Below are 19,407 nucleotides of genomic sequence, written 5' to 3' on the forward strand. Positions count from 1 at the left end.
TAACCATGCTCGCAGACTCTGCAAGAAAATGCTGCAGCTGTATTCTCCGCGCAGATGACAAGGCCGGCAATAGCGAAAAAGAAGGCCATATGGGCCCTAGTGGCACAGCGTGTGAGTGCAGTGGGGGCCGTACCCCGCACTGCCCAGCAGTGCAGAAAGCGCTGGGACGACTTGAGGCTCCGTGTCCGAAGCATCCTCTCAGCTAACCGGAACCTAGCCACGTCAACTGGGGGTGGATCCGATTCGCCCATAAAGCTGCAAGCATGGGAGGAAATATGTGCATCCACCATCGGGATGGAGAGCATCCATGGTGTCGGAGGGATGGAGAGAGGAGCGCCGACCTCAGGAGATGCAGGTAGGTGGCCAGAGCAAGCCATGCTAAACTCAAAAAAGTCCCATCATGTGAAGTACCATGTAGCCCCATAGTGCATATGCAACACATCGGCAGGTGTATGTCCACAGACACATCCAGACTCCACCCTGTACACATGCAGCATGCACACCCTAACTGCTGGCACACACATACCACCATGCTACCTCCACACAAAAGGCACAAAACCTGTATGCCCCTGCCTGAAATGTGCCGCATGTACCCACTGTATAGATGTCATCCCTCACAATGCACGGCCAATGTCCGCGGACCCATCAATAACACTATCCCTCCTTTGCTCCACCACAGGATCTGACACAGACCTCCAGGAAGAGGACAACACTGCGTCCAGATCCACCAAGAGGGCCAGGCCACAGGCATCCACCTCAGCCGTCCTGAAGGAAACACACCAGCAGCCACAAACCCTGCCTGGGGAAGAGGACAGGCAAGTGCCAGCCCCCACAACAGCAAACACAGACCCAGCTGCAGCACCGCACATGTCACTAGTCGTGCCCACTGAAGGGACAGGCTCTGCTGCAAGCAGCACCCTCGGTGAAATCGCTGCCATAGCGGCAACCTCCGACAGTGAGGCAGGCAGCATCGAGGTCATCGATGAGGGGAGGCCCACTGCCCAGCCACATTCCCCCTGCACATCCCTAAACCCCCTGCAGGCGGATGCCACACAGGGGCAGTCGGAGGCCGAGGATTGGCCAGCCACCCCATCCCCCCAGCCTGAGGTGAGCAGCCCAATGGATATGCAAATGCCACTGGGCATGGGCCAGCGGAACCAGCAGACACTTGAGGATATAGTTACCCGCCAGCAGCAGCTATCCGCCCTCCTCAACGAACATGTTGCACAGTGTGGGGTGCCAAGGGATGGCATGGAGAGTTTGGCAGACCGAGTCACAGCTGCCATAGAGTCCTCCACAAAGGACATATGCACGGAACTCGCGGCTGTGCACAATGTCCTCACAGAACTTGTCCAGACCATCAGGGACATGCGTCCAGATGTGCAGGCCGGACCGTCCTCATCAGCCAGCTCGGCACAGAGCAGCCCCATCCGCAGATCAGGACGCAATCTACGCAGCACGGGCAGGGGTGCCCCGGGGGCCAGGGGAGGGGATCCACATTAGTGGCTTGACAGTCGAGCAGGACTACTGCACACCCTGCTGCACAGACACTACCGCACCTTCGTAGGGATTCCAGGGTGGAGGGGGTGTGTTGGGGTGTTCAGGGGGGAGGGGGTGTGTTGGGGTGTTCAGGCGGGAGGGGGGAGGGGGTGTGTAGGGGTGTTCAGGGGGGAGGGGGGAGGGGGTGTGTTGGGGTGTTCAGGGGGGAGGGGGGAGGGGGGGTGTCACGACGTTTCATAGTTTGAATACACTTTTTTCTTTCCCAAAATGAAATGTGTGGACATTTTCATTGCATATGTGTGCTTTATTGGTGTACAGTCCACAGTGTGCATGTCCCAGAGACACACAGTGCCCCAAGTGCAGTCTCCATGTGATTCACACCAGCCGTGTGTGCTAGAAGCAGAGGTCGATGATACTTTGGCGCATTGCACGCCCCTCCTGTGCGTCGCCTCCTCCATGGGGTGCTGCCCCACCGGCACCCTCCTCATCCTCATCGTCAAGTGGTTGCAGTCCTGCGTCAGGGGCACATTCCGTCTGACGCACATATTGCGTAGCATGACACATGCCATGACGATCTTTGCCACCTTCTCATGGTGGTACAGGAGTGCCCCACCAGACCTGCTGAGGCTTCGGAACCGTGCCTTCAATAGGCCGAATGTCTGCTCTATGACCACACGAGTACGTGTATGTGCACGGTTGAAGTCCTCCTCGTGCTGGTTCTGCGGGTTCCGGACTGGTGTAAGGAGCCACCTCTTCAGGGGATAGCCTGCATCACCTGTATGTAGACGAGAATGTATGTGTCAGTCATGTCGTCTGATCAATAACATGATGTGCCACAATGGCTTGCATCCAACTGTTACTTCGGCTCACTTCTACATGCACTAATTGATTCACTCAATGCAACCAGTATATGCTCATGGCTCCCATGGCCTGTTTTGCATGCCATCACCCAATGTATGCAGAGGGGTTGAGTGCATTGTGAGTGGCCATCCTCTGTCTCCGTTCTGTGTGTTGCTCACAGCCAGGTGGAGTATGCATCACCCCCCCCCCCTTCAGCCAGGTGGAGTATGCATCGGTACGTCATTCACCTGCCCACTTCCATGACATTGGACTCATCGAGTAGCCAGGATCTTGGGCCTGCATGTCGCTCCATGTAGCGTGGTATTGTGGAGTTCCTCAGGACCATAGAATCATGGGTTGATCCGGGGAATCGGGCACAACAATGTGTGATGATCTTGTTGGAGTCACAGACCATTTGCACGTTGATTGAGTGGAACTGTTTCCGGTTGCAGTACGGTACCTCCATGGCACGTGGAACCATCAATTCCACATGGGTGCAGTCGATGGCACCAATGCAACCGGGTATGCCGGCTAGTGCATGGAAACCCACTTTGGTGTTTGCAATGTCCTGGGCAGTCCGTGGTAATGAGATGTGGTCGTCTGTGTGCTTGAGGAGGGCATCGAGCACTTGGATGAGTGTTCGTGAGAATAATGGTTGTGAAATGCCATGCAAGTGCCCCACTGTGTGCTGGTAGGTGCCTGTGGCCAGGAAGTGGAGTACAGACACTACCTTCAGTAGGGGGTGGATGGCGTTTGGAGTTTCTATCATGCTGACGATGTCGTTGTGTATCCTGTCTACGATGGCGGTGATGGTGTCCCGGTCCATACGGTACAGGGTGTGGTTCTGCTCAGCAGTGAGGTTGAATGGATTGGCTCTAATGCATGGGATTGGGGGCTGCCTGTGTGGTGGCACTGGCTGTGCTGGTGGGGCTTGCTGGGCCTGCCTTGCCCTCCTTCTCCTCCTGCGTCTCCTCTGTGCAGCCTGTTGTTGTTGTTGTAGTAGCACTTGCATTGCTATCAGGTCCTCCAGCCCCAACATTGCCAGTCGTATTGGTATCATTGTGGAGTGTGACTGGGTGTGGGAAGGGGTGGGGTGTGCTCTTTTTGTACTTCCTGAGTCTGTATTGCCTTCACCTGTGCTGTTTCTGTGCACCTGTGGCAGCTGCATTCACTTTACATGGCCCTTTACGGTTGGTTCGCGATGGCGTAATTAGCACCATGGCGGTAAGGTTCTTAACGGGCTGGGTGATGGCGTTAGGTGCATGTCCGCTTGGGTCAGCATTTGCGTACCTTTCCGCCATGGCGCTAAGTACGGTGTGGCCGGTCGCGTGCGCGCACCCTTAGCGCAGTTAGCGGTGGCGTTATCTACGATACCGCTAATGGCATTGTAGTTAACGGTCACGGGTCATGATCGGACCTGGCGGAAAACGATGGCGGTAACCATTTACCGCCATCGTTTTTCACTTAGCGCCAGGGTCGTAATGAGGCCCAATGAGAGAATCCCTTTGGGATTTTGGAGTTGCAAATTACCTGAGGCAGGTGATAAGTATACTCCATTTGAGAAGCAATTGCTAGTATGTTATTGGGATCTTATGGATACAGAATAATTGACAGTCGGTCATGATGTATTGATTAGACCCAAAATACCAATTATGTAATGGGTGTTGAGTTCTCCTAGGACACACAGAATAGGACAAGCTCAAGAGGCCAGTGTAATCAAATGGAAATGGTACATTCAGGACTGAGCCAAATCAGGAAAGGGTGGGGTTGCAAAATTACATGTGCAAGTGGCTAATGTACCACCTGTAGATTACATACCACAGGAAGTGATTGAAGTACATGAGTCTACATGAGTCTCCCGTGAAATGGGGAGTACCTTATGGAGACCTCACAGTGTAACAGACAGAGCATACCTGGTTTACAGATGGCTCTGCTCACTATGTAGGAACTGAATGCTACTGTAAAGAAGTGTCATATAATCCCAAGACAAAAAAGATCTTGACAATGTTAGGGAAAGGGAAGAGCTGTCAGTTTGCAGAACTCTTTGCGGTCTATCAAGCGTTGAAACAAGAAACACCTGGTCATTGCCATTTGTACACAGATTCATGGTCAGTAGCCAGTAGGCTAGCTACGTGGCTGCTAACATGGCAAAAGAAGTGATGGAAAATACATTGAAAAGAATTGTGGGGAGAAGAACTGTGGCAAGATATTGGAAAAATGCTATCACAAAGTGAAGTAACAGTGTATCATGTGGATGTGCACTGTACTACTGACTCATTAGAATGTTGGTTTAATTCTGTTGCAGATGAACACTCCAAGATTTCATCTGTGGACACAGAGGGTCAGGAGGACGATTTGGAGTGTCTGGCCAAGTGGGTTCACCAGAAATGTGGGCACCTTGGAGTAAAAGCTACTCACAGGTGGGCACAAGCTTGAGGGATAAATATCCCTTTAGAGGTAGTGAAAACAATCATTTTGCAATGTCCTGTCTGCCAACATCGACAGCATTGCCCCATTCCCCATATTGTCCAGGTCACTTTGCGAAGAGCCAAGTCACCGGATCATATTTGGCAGATCGATTACATCGGTCCTATGCCAATCAATAAAGGCTGCCAATATGCCTGCACCATTGTGGATCCCTTTTCAGGATATTTCATGCTGTTCCATGCAAGAGGGCCACACAATTGAACACCATTAAGTTGTTAGACCAGATTATATTGCATTATGGATTGCCCTTGCAAATGCAGAGTGACAATGGCATATATTTTAAAGGCAAGCTAATTCAGGAGTATTGTAAGGAGAGCAATTTTGAGTGACTGTACCATGTCCCATATCATCCACAAGGGGCAGCCCAGATTAAGTTAATGAATGGGTTGTTGAAAGCGCAATTGCGTAACTCAGGAAATGGTAGCCTGGTAGGCTGGCGTGAGAGTGTGAGACTTCTTTGACATGCTTGTTAACACCTGCTGTGCAGATGCAACCTAATTCAGCTACAGAAACCTTGTTGTATTGGGAGTTTACGCCAGGTGCCTTAGCTCCTTACCGAACAACTCCAGAATCTGCAAAGTAGATTAGCATGCTCAGGGAGAAATCAGATTAGAACCCAGAGGTATAATAGTCATTGAGACTGGAATTGTAGTACAAATTCCCTCAGAACATATGGGATTGATTGCCCCTAGATATGGATTAGCATTGAAGGGCATCCAAGTACCGGATGGAGTGAAAGATGCTGACTAACAAGAAGATATCTAAGTCATTTTAATCAACAGTGGAGATCAGATATTGCCTATCCATGTAGGAGGTAGGATAGCCAAATTGATTGTCATACCTGTTAAACTTTCGGTGGTCAAAAAAGAAGAGCCCACTACAGTGTTAACTACTCGGAGTGACCGTGGTTTTGGTTCATCAGATTGCATGTTAACGGGTGCAAAAGTGTGGGTGGTGAAGCCTAGTGCCCACCAGTATTTGCAGATGTCATAGCATCAGGCAGAGACCAAGTTGTGTTAGTAGTAGAGCCTGGCAAGGAAAAATTTGACTATGTCCCTGTTGACAGATGTTATTTAAGAGAATGATGATCAACACTGATATGCCTTTTCTGGATTGTTTTGCAGATTCTGTGCCTGGCTGGTGTAAGTGTAATTCTAAGTGGTCTCCATTTGGTAGGCTCAAGTTACATAGAGAAGAAGCAACTTCAAAATGTCACATTTGCGCAACCTACCAATCTGAATCTGATGAGGTTAGAGAATGAGATTCGTGGGTCATTTGATGGCAACACTGACCTACCAGCCCAAGCAGGCACAAATAAACAAATTTGCAAAGCACTGAGGATAAACCAAAAACAAACTGGCCAAACAGAAAGTATATGGACTTACTTGACTTGAGAAATCGTAAATATCTCTTCTTTTTGCTTCTCAAACTAACATAATGGAATGGACCTACTGACAGCCTGTCTGGTAGCTGTGCCAACACCTGCATCAACTTTGAGACACATTTTTAGTTTGATGCGTAACGACTCTTCAGTGGAAGATAGTGATATCCATCAGTTATTTTCGGTTTATGAATATTTTAACTTCTGCCAGGAGATCAATGACAAATGGTGAAATCTCAATAGAATACACACCTATAATATTGCTAAAAGAGATATTTGTTTTCTAATGACTTGTCAGCAGGAGAAGGTCGGAAAGTGTCAACAATTGAATTGAATATAAATCAAGAAATCAACCAAACTGTGTTTGAAGAACAACTATGTGCACATGCCCCAATGAAATGTACCAACGTGACGAACACAATGGGCCTCATTATGGGTCTGGCGGTAACACTGCCGGTGCTACCGCCGGGTTGCCGCCAGACCCTTAATAATTTACTTGCGCCTGACTTCCTGGTGCCACCAAGCTATTACACGTCCGGTGGCCGAGATGTCAGGCGCGGGTACATTTGCTAATCCCCATTCCCATAGGAGTGGGGACACGGGAGCACCGGCACCATTACCAGCGGTGCCGGTGCTCCTGTGAGAAGTCTGCCTACCGTGGCCGCAGCGCCCCGCAGGATCAGATCTGTCAGGCACAGCGGCTCCAGTAGGCAGACTTGTAGTTTGCCGGTGCGGAAACAAGGGTGCTGGTGAGCTCACCAGCGCCCTTGTTTCCACACCGGCAAACATGTCATGAGACCCCATGACTTGTAATCATACAATTGTAGCTGCAAGTCATTTGAAACATGTCAATCGTCCAGTAGGATGGTTATTCTCATGCAGGAATACTACTTTTACCTGCATTCCTTCTGACATCCCTGGAGGACCATGTGCAGTAACGTGACTAGCCTTAACCCTGTTTCCTTTGCAGCCAGCATGTTCTCTCTCGTCTGACAACAGATGAGGCGGCGAGCCTGGAGGGGAAGGTGGAAGTGGATGATATTCAACACGCGATTTTGAGAATGACTGTAGGTAAGTCACCTGGCATTGATGGACTACCTAATGAATTTTATAAACCCCTCCCCGATTCTGCACTACAGCTTTTGTGTGACGTTTTTAATGATGAGAACGTTCGGCCCCATCCTTTGACGCAAAAGACTCGACATAGAGCCTCTGCTTAAACAAAGCTTCCTTCTTCCGTATGGTGAGTTACAGTGAATGGTTTGCCCTTACCAATGGGACATAACAACATAAACTTATGCAGGGGTAGGGAGTATTTTGGAACTAGTATCGATAGTGGTATCAATGATCGATGAAGAATATCTTATGTACTGGAGACAAGGGGATTTGCCCCATTGTAGAATTAGTGTGATGAGATTTGGTATTCAAAGATCACTGTAACTTATGTACAGCGGTCAGTAAATGGAGTAGCTTTAACGGGTTATTGACATTCCTGTTGAATGTTGATTGCTTCCTGATAGGTGAAGATTCTCTTCTGGGTCACTCGATATAAAGCGGACTAAAACCCCACAGAGACAGAACTTCACTGCAACTCCAACGAGAACCCTGCAAAGGAAATGTTTTTGATTGTCAAACATATTTCGTTTTTAAAATAGAACTATTGTGCTAGATGTTGCATGTCTTACTAACCCTTCCCACAAGCCCCTGAAGAATTTCCCAGTATTTAACACGAGACACCAAATGTGGAAAGAAACATGTCGGGCACAGTTTGTGGTTGTGAAATGAAATCTGATAGTGAATGAAGACAGAATGAATGGTATGTGATTGAGTGAGTTGTGTTTCTGTGAGGTATGATCCAGTGCAATTAACAGCACAACACAAGACACTTTGACGGACAAGTATCTATACTAATATACTTACCTGTTGAAGGGTGCTAATGCATGCAGACAGAACTAGACAGCTCTACATTTTGCTAGTAGGAGAAGGTACAGGTACTTAAGTATTGTGAGTGCTTTTTAGAAGAATATTTTTTGTAAATGCTAAATAAAATATATATTTTTGCATATAATTTTTGTTATGTAATGTTGTTTGGAGTACCACAAATGAAAGTGGTTGAGTAAGAGAATCCACCGGTATCAGGCTGCAATTTTGGACCACAAGCCTTGTGTTTTGTTGTTAAGGGTTGATCCCTTTGGTTTAAGGGGATGCTTGTGGTTGAGACCCCTAAAATCTCTTTATGTTGGATTATGTTTTTAATGATGCCTTTGAGTCTGGTTCACTACCTGATACAATGTGACATGCATTGATTGCGGTGTTGAGAAAAAAGGACTGATCTGCTACCAGGTGTGAACATTATCGGCCGATCAGTCTGATAAACTGTGACTGCAAAATATTGGCCAAAATCCTGGCTGTTCGACTGGGTAGGGTCATTCTAACTCTGCTACATGAAAACCAAGTAGGTTTTGTCTCTGGCAGGGCGGTGGCAGACAATATGAGATGCCTGCTGTTGACCATTGAGAAGGGACGTAATCAACTTATTGCCAGTGCGTTAATTTCCCTGGATGCTGAAAAGGCATTTGATCGTGTTGAGTGGGACGTTTTGTTCGCATGCCTAGGGAAAACGAACTTTGGGCAAGAATTCCAGTGTTGGGTTAAGCTGTTGTACAACAACCCTTCTGCAAGTGTGCTGACAAATGGTCTTATTTCTGATCCTTTTGAACTTCATCGTGGTACGAGGCAGGGCTGCCCGCTTTCACCTCTCCTGTTTATTTTGTCTATGGAACCACTTGCAGTAAGCTTGCAGGCGGATGTGTGAGTTTCCCGGGCGGAAGCTCTGCGAGTTTCATTGGCCGAGACCCTCGCACCGGCCCGGCTGCGACGCCAGGAGGCGGTGGACTTTTCATGGCGGCCGGCCGCAACGCGGACAAAGACTGATGTCGGGACCCGACCCATGGTTCTAAGCGCGTGTGAGGGTGCAGCGATCTGGGCCCAGTGGCATCCTGTTATTTCTCTGAGCGGGGGCCCCTCACAAACCCTACCTGCTACTTCTTGTCCTGCCCAGAGGCCATGAGGAACCTGGGACCAGCCTAGTGGGCACCCGCTCTGCTCCTGTAGCGTCCCCGCCGGCCCTTGGTCGCATCGATCAGCTGTGGCCCGTTTCGGCCGAACGCGGAGGTGGTGCCCCTCCGGTGCTGCACGTTGGGCCGGGGAGGCCAAGCTGGCGGATTGAGCGTTGTGCGTGGGGGGGACCTCCCTGCACCCGAGGTGGCCGTGCCACATCTGCCCTGCATGGTCCTGGCTGCATCTGCCGGGGGTCGTCCGCACGCCGCTTCTGGGAGCCGGGGCTCGGAGCGGGTGCCGGTGACTCCCTGGAAAAGCTACAAGCCAGTGTGTCGGGGGAAGCCCCAGCGCCTCCAGCAAGTACCTAGTCCCCAGCAACAGTTCTTCGACCTGGGGTCGCGTCAGATGCACCATCTACTCCACCTTCAAGCTCCTCTGGACTGATGCCATTACAGCTATGCATACCTTGGACGGGCTGACACCTCTTCCTGCAATCTGAGTACAGCTTCGCCCGCACCCAAGCCTCTCGACACACAGTTCTACGTCGCTGTCCCGGATCTCGGCACCGTGGGCTGTGCGCCTGGAACGACAGCCAAGGACCCTGGACCTGGTGAATCCTCCTATCATCTCCTATCTCAGTGGAAAGGAGCGGCTCTTCAGGGCTCGCCTCTTGGCGTGGAACAGTGCGTCAGGTCCCCTGAGTGGTATATAAAAACACACTGTGCTTGCTCCTGGTGCCGTAGTGGTCTTGGCGGCTCTACAGCCTGGGGGGGGTTCACCAACCTCCCCTAGGATTGGGCATATTCAACAGCACCCGGCCTGACATCTCTGCAGTGCTCAGCAGGTGGAATAATAACACCAGTTGCCCCCGCTCCACCCTCGCCACCCAACAGGACCATGCCTAAGAGTGACAAATCGGCGAAACAGGCAGACATTGAGACAATGATGTCTGGCCAGAATAAAACAGCCAGGGCTGACCCCGCCACTGCAGTGACACCCGGGGTTGCCCCCCCCACTGGAGCATCCACAAACCGAGCAATTCGCCACTAAAACGGACCTGAAAGATCTTCTCTTAGCCCTTACCAAGTAGATCCAAAAGGGCACTGAGGAGGTTACTAAAAAAATTGCCTCTCTGGATAGGAGGGTAGAAGAAGTGGAGAAGCGTACGGAGGAAGTGGAGAACGGCTTGTGTGATGATACATTCGAGCTAGGGTGTGGCCTAAGCAGAATAGCATCCTTGGAAGCCAGATGTGAAGCTATCGAGTCCAAACAGGAGGACAGCGAAAACCGCTCACGCCGCAACAATATCCGCATTTGAGGGATTCCCACCTCAGTCGCCAACGATGATCTGGAGAGCTTTGTCAATGACCTGCTGAGGTTTATAATAACTCTTCCTGACGGAAGTCCACTTGGAATTGACAGAGTCCACCGCACAACGCCAAGACAAGCATCATCATCCCCTCCAGACGTTCTGGCCAGGATACACTTTTTCAGGGTCAAGGAGGAGATAATGAGAGAGGCCAGGTCCACGAAGCAGATCACCTTTAGAGGGGCCAACATTATGCTGTTTCAAGATCTTGCAAGCATTACTCTCCAGAAAAGGAGAGCCCTTCGCAACTTGATGGAGTGGCTGCAAGAAAAGAAAATACAATACCGGTGGGGGCGCCCCACATCCCTGTGCTTCGAGTGGGAAGGAACACGCAGGCAAATCCGCAACCCCAAAGAGACGGGTCAATTCTTGGGAATAAAATCCACAGAAGGGGACTCTGATTCTGCCACTCGCTCTCAATCTCAGTCCAGCTCGCCGACTCCTGGCCGCTGGTCCCGGGCCGGCAGACGTCGCAGGCCTCGGGGCCCCCAGAAACAGCATAATATGGATTGATGGGTGGCACTCACCTTTCCTCTAAGGCCGGTCAGTCAGGTTTGTGCTATTCCTTACCCAGAGTTCCCTAGTGCCATGCACGCTCCTCTAGCTCTCCGGCGCCTCTCATCACTCCTGGGAGGGACTGGGTCGGTATCTGGCACCTGGGGAGGCACCTATAGGTAGTCTGCTTGGCATATACCCCCAGGCCTATATTGGTTGTGTGATCCGGCGCCTATCTCTCTGCGCCCTTGCAGTTTCTCTTACTTCTCCGACGGGGGTCAGCTCTCGGCGGCGGGGTCTTCCAGTGTTCCCCTTGGATGAGCTTTATGGTCTCATTCTTTCAGTTTTGGGGGGCAGGGGTGAGTTCTGGGCCCGAGGACCTGTTTACCTCCTCGGGTGCCCTTGTTCATGTTTACAGTTTTACCCTTTGACATCAGTATCTACAGCACATTCCTATGCTCATTAGGGAATCCCCTAAACTCCTGCAGCCCCTATGCAGCCCATCAGCCCAGCATAAACTATGCTCCCGCACACCATAGGCTCGGATAACGCTAGAGAGATTCGACTCCTGACCTGGAATGTCCAGGGTCTTAATTCCCCAAGGAAGCACAAATCGGTAGAGAATAGGCTGGTGGTATTAAATGGGGATATAGTAATCCTTCAGGAAACTCACCTCCTCCCTGCAGACGAGCACCGTATTAAGTTTAAGCGCTTTAAACAGAGTTTTTTTGCCTCCAGCGGTGAGAAGAAGCAGGGGGTTGCGGTCCTCCTGAGCGATAGGTTTCAACTGTCCAACCCCACTGTGAAGGGGGACCAGGCAGGCAGATACCTCCTCATTCGGGGACACATTGCAGAACAGCCGATCACTATTGTGGGAATCTATGCCCCGAATATGAACCAGGACCAATTTTTGGCAGAGCTCCTCCCGCCGCTCCTGACTTTCGCATCGGGGTACCTCCTAATCGGGGGGGACTTTAACACAGTTCCAAACCCTGCAGTGGACAAGTCCCTGCCCACATCCGATCCGGACTTCCCCCGTGCCCTAGCCTTTGTCAGATTCCTAAAAGAAACCGGCATGGTTGACATCTGGAGGGTAGCCAACCCTGATGTCCGCGACTACACATTTTTCTCAAATGCGCACGGCGGCCACTCCCGAATTGATCTGTTACTGGCCACTAGCACCCTATTTCCATGTTTCAGTAACATCGAAATCCATACTAGGATGATATCTGACCATGCCCCAGTTTTGGCTGTTCTCTCTATTCGGGGGGGCCCTGACCCTCCTCCCAGATTCTGGAAGCTTAATGACAACCTGCTCCTAGATCAGGTAATTAGGGGGGAGGTGGAAGACACCTTGAGTAACTATTTCAAGGAAAATCAGAACCCCGAAACCTCAATTGGACTATTGTGGGAAGCCATGAAGCCGGTAATAAGAGGAGTATTTATTAGCGCAGCCGCTGAACAGCTTAGGGTCTCCAAGATTCACACGCAAACTTTGAACTCCAGAGTGGCCTCCCTTGAAAAAGAGCTAAAGACCCATTACTCTAGAAGGGCGGACAGGGAGCTAATAAAGGCCAGAAGGGCACTAGAGATGCACTGGGCCGATCGCACCGCGAAGGCTCTGGCATATAACCAAACAATTCTATTACCATAATAGCAATAAGGCAAATCGGCTATTAGCTTACAAATTGCAAAAGACTCACACCAGAAATAACATTATAATTCTCAAAGGCCCAGATGGGTTGAGTAAATTTGCCACCTCAGACATAATCGAAATCCTAACAAACCATCATAAGGCGGTCATGCAAGGGCCTCCCACATCTCGGGAGGATGGTGCCCGTCAGCAGCACTATCTGGAATCATTTGCCGCCCCTGTCCCTTCTTCCCCCTTGGACTCCCTAGAAGCCCCAATTTCCGCAGAGGAAATCCTAGCCGCCATAAAGTCCCTCAAGAACACTGCCCCAGGCCGAGATGGGCTGACGCCCAGGTTTTATAAGTCATTTGCCCGTATCCTTGTTCAACAATTAACTCTGCTATTTAACTCCTTCCTCTCCACTAAAAAGGTAACAAGGTCCATGGCCGAATCAACCGGCATCTTACTTAAAAAGCCAGGGAGGGACCCGTAATATGCGGCCTCATACAGGCCAATCGCCTAGATGAATACCAATGGGAAAATCTTCTCCAAGGTGTTAGCGGCCAGGTTGGGTGGGATTCTCCCCGAGTTAATACACAAAGATCAAACAGGCTTTATCCCGGGCAGGGGGACCCACGATAATGTTAGACGCACTCTTAACTTCATTGAGTCCGCAAATAGAACAAAAATCCCACTCCTTGTGATTTCCCTTGACGCACATAAAGCGTTTGATTTAGTGAACTGGGACTACATTAGGTCCACGCTATCTCGCATGGGCTTTGGTCATAACTTTATGACCTGGACAATGGCAATTTATGCACAACCAACAACGCAACTCCGAGTCAATGGGAGGAAATCAGCATACATCTCCATATCCAGAGGGACCCACCAGGGGTGTCCGTTATCGCCCCTAATATTCGCCCTGTGAATGGAGCCCTTTGCCGCGAGAATCCGCCTCAACCCAAATATCAAAGGAGTTGCAGTGGGCGGGACGGAACATAAAATGGCGCTCTACGCTGATGATGTACTTCTAACTATCACTGATCCGGACAGCTCGCTGCAACCTATACTTGAAGAATTAGAAGCATTTGGGGCGTGCTCTGGGTTCAGGGTGAATAATGATAAGTCCTCAGTCCTCTCGATCAACCTTCCAAGGCGTCAGGGAAGCACCTTATGCCCCGTCTTGCCGATCCCATGGACTAACGCCACGCTGGAATACCTAGGGGTCCAGATCCCCAAATCCAATTCATTAATCTACAAACACAACTTCCCCCGGCTATTCAAAACACTACGCGCAGACCTGAAACAGTGGAGTAAGCAGGAGATCTCATGGCTGGGCCGGGCGGCAGCGGTGAAAATGAACTTACTTCCTAGGGTACTTTATCAGTGCCATGCGCTCCCAACTCATATTCCGGAAGCAGACCTCACCTCATTACAGCGGGACATTATGAAATTCATCTGGGGGGAAAACGACCCCGTATCGCCAGGGAAATTATGACCCGCAGTCGTCAGCTGGGTGGACTGGGCGTCCCAGACATTTCCAGATATAGATGTGCCTCTCAACTCGCACATGCCTTCGCATGGACACGCACCGTGGACCGCCCATCCAGGCTGCAACTGGAAGAAGCATGGTGCAGGTATCCCCTGCCGGATTTACCTCACATCCAGCCCCGGAAGGCCTCCCCTGCTCTGAGCTCGCTTTCAGCCACTCGTAACACGGTGGACAATTGGAGAGTTGCGAACAGGAAGTGGGGAATCAAGACCTCGCTGGGCCCATTAACCCCAATCTGGGGCAACCCGGGTTTCTCCCCCGGTCTCTGCGTCCGCAGCTTCGCCAAATGGCTGGAGGGCGGCCTTCATAGAATCTCAGACTTCTAATAGAGGGCCGGCCGCTCTCCTTCAAGGACTGCAAAGCGAAGTTCAACGTCACCGAGGAGGAGCAGTTCTGCTATACACAGATCCGTCACTGGATCTCGCAGCACATCGTTAGGGAGCGTGGCTCCAGGGACCTTACACCCCTCGAACTCTCACTGACTGCACCCCCTCCGAGGGGCAAGATCTCCACTCTCTATAAACTCTTGGAGAAATCCAGTCCGGATGTGAAAGAAAAATAAATACTGAGTTGGGAGGAAGACCTGGGGCACTCCCTGGAGCCAGAGGATTGGGACAAAATTTGGACAAGACTCCATAGGAGTACTCAGTGTGTCACTAACAGAGAAGGGGGTTATAAAGTTTGTTTCAGGTACTACATCACTCCAGTACAGCTGCATAAAGCAGGCGTGAGGCCCTCGCCGAACTGTTGGAGGGGCTGTCCGCGGGAAGGCTCGCTCTTCCACCTCCTGTGGGACTGCCCTAAAGCAGTGCACTATTGGAAGGGGGTCCTGAAGCATGTCAGAGCAATCACAGGCCTCAATATCCCGTGGGATCCCGGTATCATTCTGTTGGGAGACTCGGGTGGGGGGTACTTGCCACTGTCAGGGAACGCGGCCCGCCTGTGCACACACCTGCTATTGGCGGCCAAGATAGCCCTTGCCCACCTCTGGAAGCATCCCGAGGGCTCCTCCGTTCCGCTTTGGTGGGCCAAGTGTTGGTACATTGTCACGGCGGAAAGAGTTGCGGGTCTTCCCCTGGGTAACCTTGCTCCGTTTCAAAACACCTGGGCACCGTTAATGGACTATGCGGACCGCTACCCGGCCCTCACCCTAAAGCCGCCTAGCATCCGCTGGCTGAGCTGATTTGCACACGGAAGCGCTCTGCTCTAGCTAAGAGACAATCGCCGAGGACAGCGATTCTTTCCAGCTGAGTATTCCCGTGATGGATTTTTGGGCTGATTCCTTTTGCTTTTTCTAGCACTATTTTCCCATATTCATCTTACCACTACAATGAACTGTGCCTTATATGCTTTGTCATTTCTGATGTCGGTTTGTTTTCATCTTGTTTGTCTTCTTTTGTTATTGATTAATAATGAATAAAATGTCTATTTTAAAAAATAAATGAACCTAGCACCTTGGATAAATTACTTCTTAAGCATGCTCCTTATTAAGATATCAGGAAGTATCTTTAAAGAGATCAATAGGATTATGCAGAACTTTATTTGGAATGGGAAACCTCCGAGACTCGCAATTTGGAAACTTCATCTCCCGTCAAAATTGGGGGGGAATGAACTTGCCTAATTTCTTAGACTACCATTTGTCTTTTTCCACTCGACACTTGTGCAGAATTGTCGACTCTGACGATGTGCAGTCTGAAAATTCTGACCTCTTATCTTGGGAGTGCAGTACGGTTTCCCAATTGGACTCGAAAGCACTGCTAAATACTCAGAGGAGTAAATCAAAAAAGATCAGCGCTTTCACTTCGTTCTTGCAAGACTGCTGGTGTGAGCTCTCGAGCCGTGTGATTGCTAATCCCTATTTGCACCCAGATGCCTCCATATGGAATAATCCAGCCTTGAAGTATCAGGGTAAGACCCTGTTTTGGACGGAATGGTTTGTGGCTGGCATCAAATACATTGGAGATTTGTTTGAGGGAGACAATTGGTTAACGTACACTCAGCTTGGCCAGACGTATGACATGACTGAATGCTCGTTTGCCGAATATAGGAAATTGAAGCTTATTATTTCGGCCTGTGTTGAAGTGCCGCATTTGACTGTTCAGAGTCCCACCAGGACAGCTCTAACAATATGCTTGAGTGCATCACACCCTGCTTCTACCATGTATGGAATCATAAAAGCTACTCGGAAAGGTGATCCGAGATTACCTGCAATTTGGGCAGAGGAATTGGGGGAGGATGTGAACTTCAGATGTTGGCGGAGGTGCTGTGAGAACACTTGTCTGGTGAGTTTGGATTGGGGCCTCAGAGCTTCTCAAACGGAATTGTTGTTTAGGGCCTATTGGACGCCGGAGAAGCTATTCAGGAGGCAACCTTTGGACAACAATCTTTTCTGGAAGTGTAAGTGCTCAAGAGGAACTCTCGGTCACTTGATTTGGTCCTGTCCTGTCCCAAAATTATGCAGTTCTGGGAAAAGGTTTGTGAGAGATTAAGTTTGGTCTTAAGTATCGCAATCCCCATGAATGCTCCATTACTGATTTTAGGCGATGACTCCTTGCTGGATGACATTGACTTTGGTAAGAAAGTTTGGTTGCTACGCGCATGCATGGTTGCTAAGAAATTCACATTGAGATCCTGGAAATCAAGTAATTCTTTTAATATTGATGATTGGGTGGAGGAGCTTCTTACTATTTCGACATATGAAAGAGCCATTTACAAACTCACTGGTGACATCGACACATTTTGGGACATTTGGAGCTGCTTTCTTGATGCCTATGGATGAATCTGAACTTTGATCTTTGATAATATATCCCTACCTTTGAACATTACTGTTATGTAAGATTACTTATAATCTATGTGATGGTTTTGTAATAATCTTGTGTCTGTTGTATAGTTTCTTGCAATTGAAATTTTCAGTCCTATATTTTCTCTCTTTCTCCTTTCTTCCTTTTCTTTTTCTTTTTTCCCCTTCATCCACCTTATTCTTTTTCTTATATATGATATTCAGAATTGGTTTGTGATGAATTGGTTACAATGTTTTGACTTTCATTGAATATGTGCGGGTTTAATGGATTACTATGGTTTTTGTTCTTATTTATTGTTGTGAAAATAAAAATTTAACACGCAAAAAAAAGAAGTTGTGCGATCCTTTGCCAATGGCGATGTAACCTTTTATCTAATTCTGCATTTGATTTTCTAATGTTTAGTTGAGTTAATAAACGGCATACAAGTGCCAGTTTAATAATCAATAAGAGTGAGTGAATTCTTGCATTCCAAGAGTACATCGCCTTCCTATTAACTGTGTTGGGGAAAATAATAATATATATAGACATCTGTGCATTGATATTTGGGAGAGCAAAACACACCTATCAAAGGGAAGTCTACAAACTTTGGGGGTGCCAATATTACATTTTAAATTAATGAAATACTAAATATAAAATAAAACATTGCTGGAACCTTGCCTCACCATTATGTTTAAGATTTCTGTTAATATGTTAATAGTATTTTGTTTGTATATTGCTGTTTTATGTTTGCTTATTTGTACTTAGCAATTTAATGCTAGTTAGTGGTGTGAGAAATAGTGTTAAGACGGCGGTATGAGTATTTTTATAATATAGTGCCTTCTCTAAGCATGGGTGTATGTTTTTGTTATTTAATTGAACATGTACAGTGAGACTTTTGTTTAAATCATAATGAGAGTTTTTGGAATGTATTGTATGTTTGGTATGTATCTTGGTATGTTGTTGGTGTATGTTGTTAAGATTTTGTCACCTAGGACACCTTGGATCAAGAAGTACACAAAGACCATTTAGTGTTGTTCTACTTTTTTGGGGGATTTTATACAAATAGGGGCAACGTAAAGCGTATCCTATCAAAAGAAACATTAATCAGGATGGTCTTTCTCAAAATTCCTCCTCTAGCAGATGTGGGTACCAACGGCTTACTGGCTTCTGGACATAAGATTTCCAGTTTATACAGTTCAAAGAAAGGTTCCTTCACAACCTTCCTTTTTTGACATTGTAAGCTTACACATGAACTGAATCATTCTGCTCAATGTGAACGAGTTGCAGGCTTTCATGGGTTCCAGCCCCCTTGATTGGTTCCAGTAGAAGGTTCTGTGAGCAGATAGGTCAGTGGATTTAGGTGGCCGGGAGGCTAGAGATGGATCCCTGGGGTATGCCGAGCCTAGCCGTCATTCATCTCCCCTAACCTCTCTTATCACATCATAGTTTCACTGTCCCTGCCTACTTCCTCTGCCCATGGTGTAGGTCTGCCTAGAGCAGACCTGGCCCACCGGATACTTCTTGCTCTCGCTATCTTGGTACTGAACTTCTGTCTCTTTTTCCCCAGCTTTCCTTCCACCTCCCAGGATGTAATTTTATTCTGGGTCTTTCTCCTTTCCCTGATGTTATTCCTCTGATCTCCATACCAATTCTACTACCAGCTTGAAGTAAAGGAGGCAGGACACATAAGCTATATTCAGGAGCTTTAATGTAGGGCCCCTGGAGGTCGGACCAACAGCAACGGAACGAAAGGGAATGTTATGTTTCACAGGGATCGAACTTGTTCACGAGGTTCTATGAACCGCGTCACAGATATCATATATAACATCTCCCTTGCTGGGAGAAAACAAAAAGAGGAAAGATAGGGAAAAGAGAGGCAGGGGAAACAAGGGGGTGAAAAAAGGGGAACAGAAATATATAGTTTGCACACAGTAGATAGATTAGTAGTAGATGTAGTCGTTGTTGAAGTTTCGGATGATTTTCCGATTTCTCCTTCACAGTCTTCCAATAGAGGTTTCGTCGATGTGTCCATGTATTTCATTTTCCTCCAGTTGGCTGTGATGGAGTGTTCCTCCATGAGTGGAGTTTTTCCCTAATGGAGTTCTGTATGTCGTGTGCTCGGATGTACTGGGTCTGTGAATATCTGTTGTTATCTTTACCAGATCATCTCCCGAGCACTTCTTCCCATCGTCTAACATAGCAGATTTGCCTTGACAACGGATGACTCTTTGTGGAGATCTGAAGTTGGTTTCTCCCTTGAGTGTCTTTTTTGGCTCTCTGACACAGACCCAGTCACCTTCTCGAATTTGC

Source organism: Ambystoma mexicanum, chromosome 6p (assembly GCF_040938575.1).
Source record: "Ambystoma mexicanum isolate Mex_15411 chromosome 6p, UKY_AmexF1_1, whole genome shotgun sequence".
Classification (NCBI taxonomy): domain Eukaryota; kingdom Metazoa; phylum Chordata; class Amphibia; order Caudata; family Ambystomatidae; genus Ambystoma; species Ambystoma mexicanum.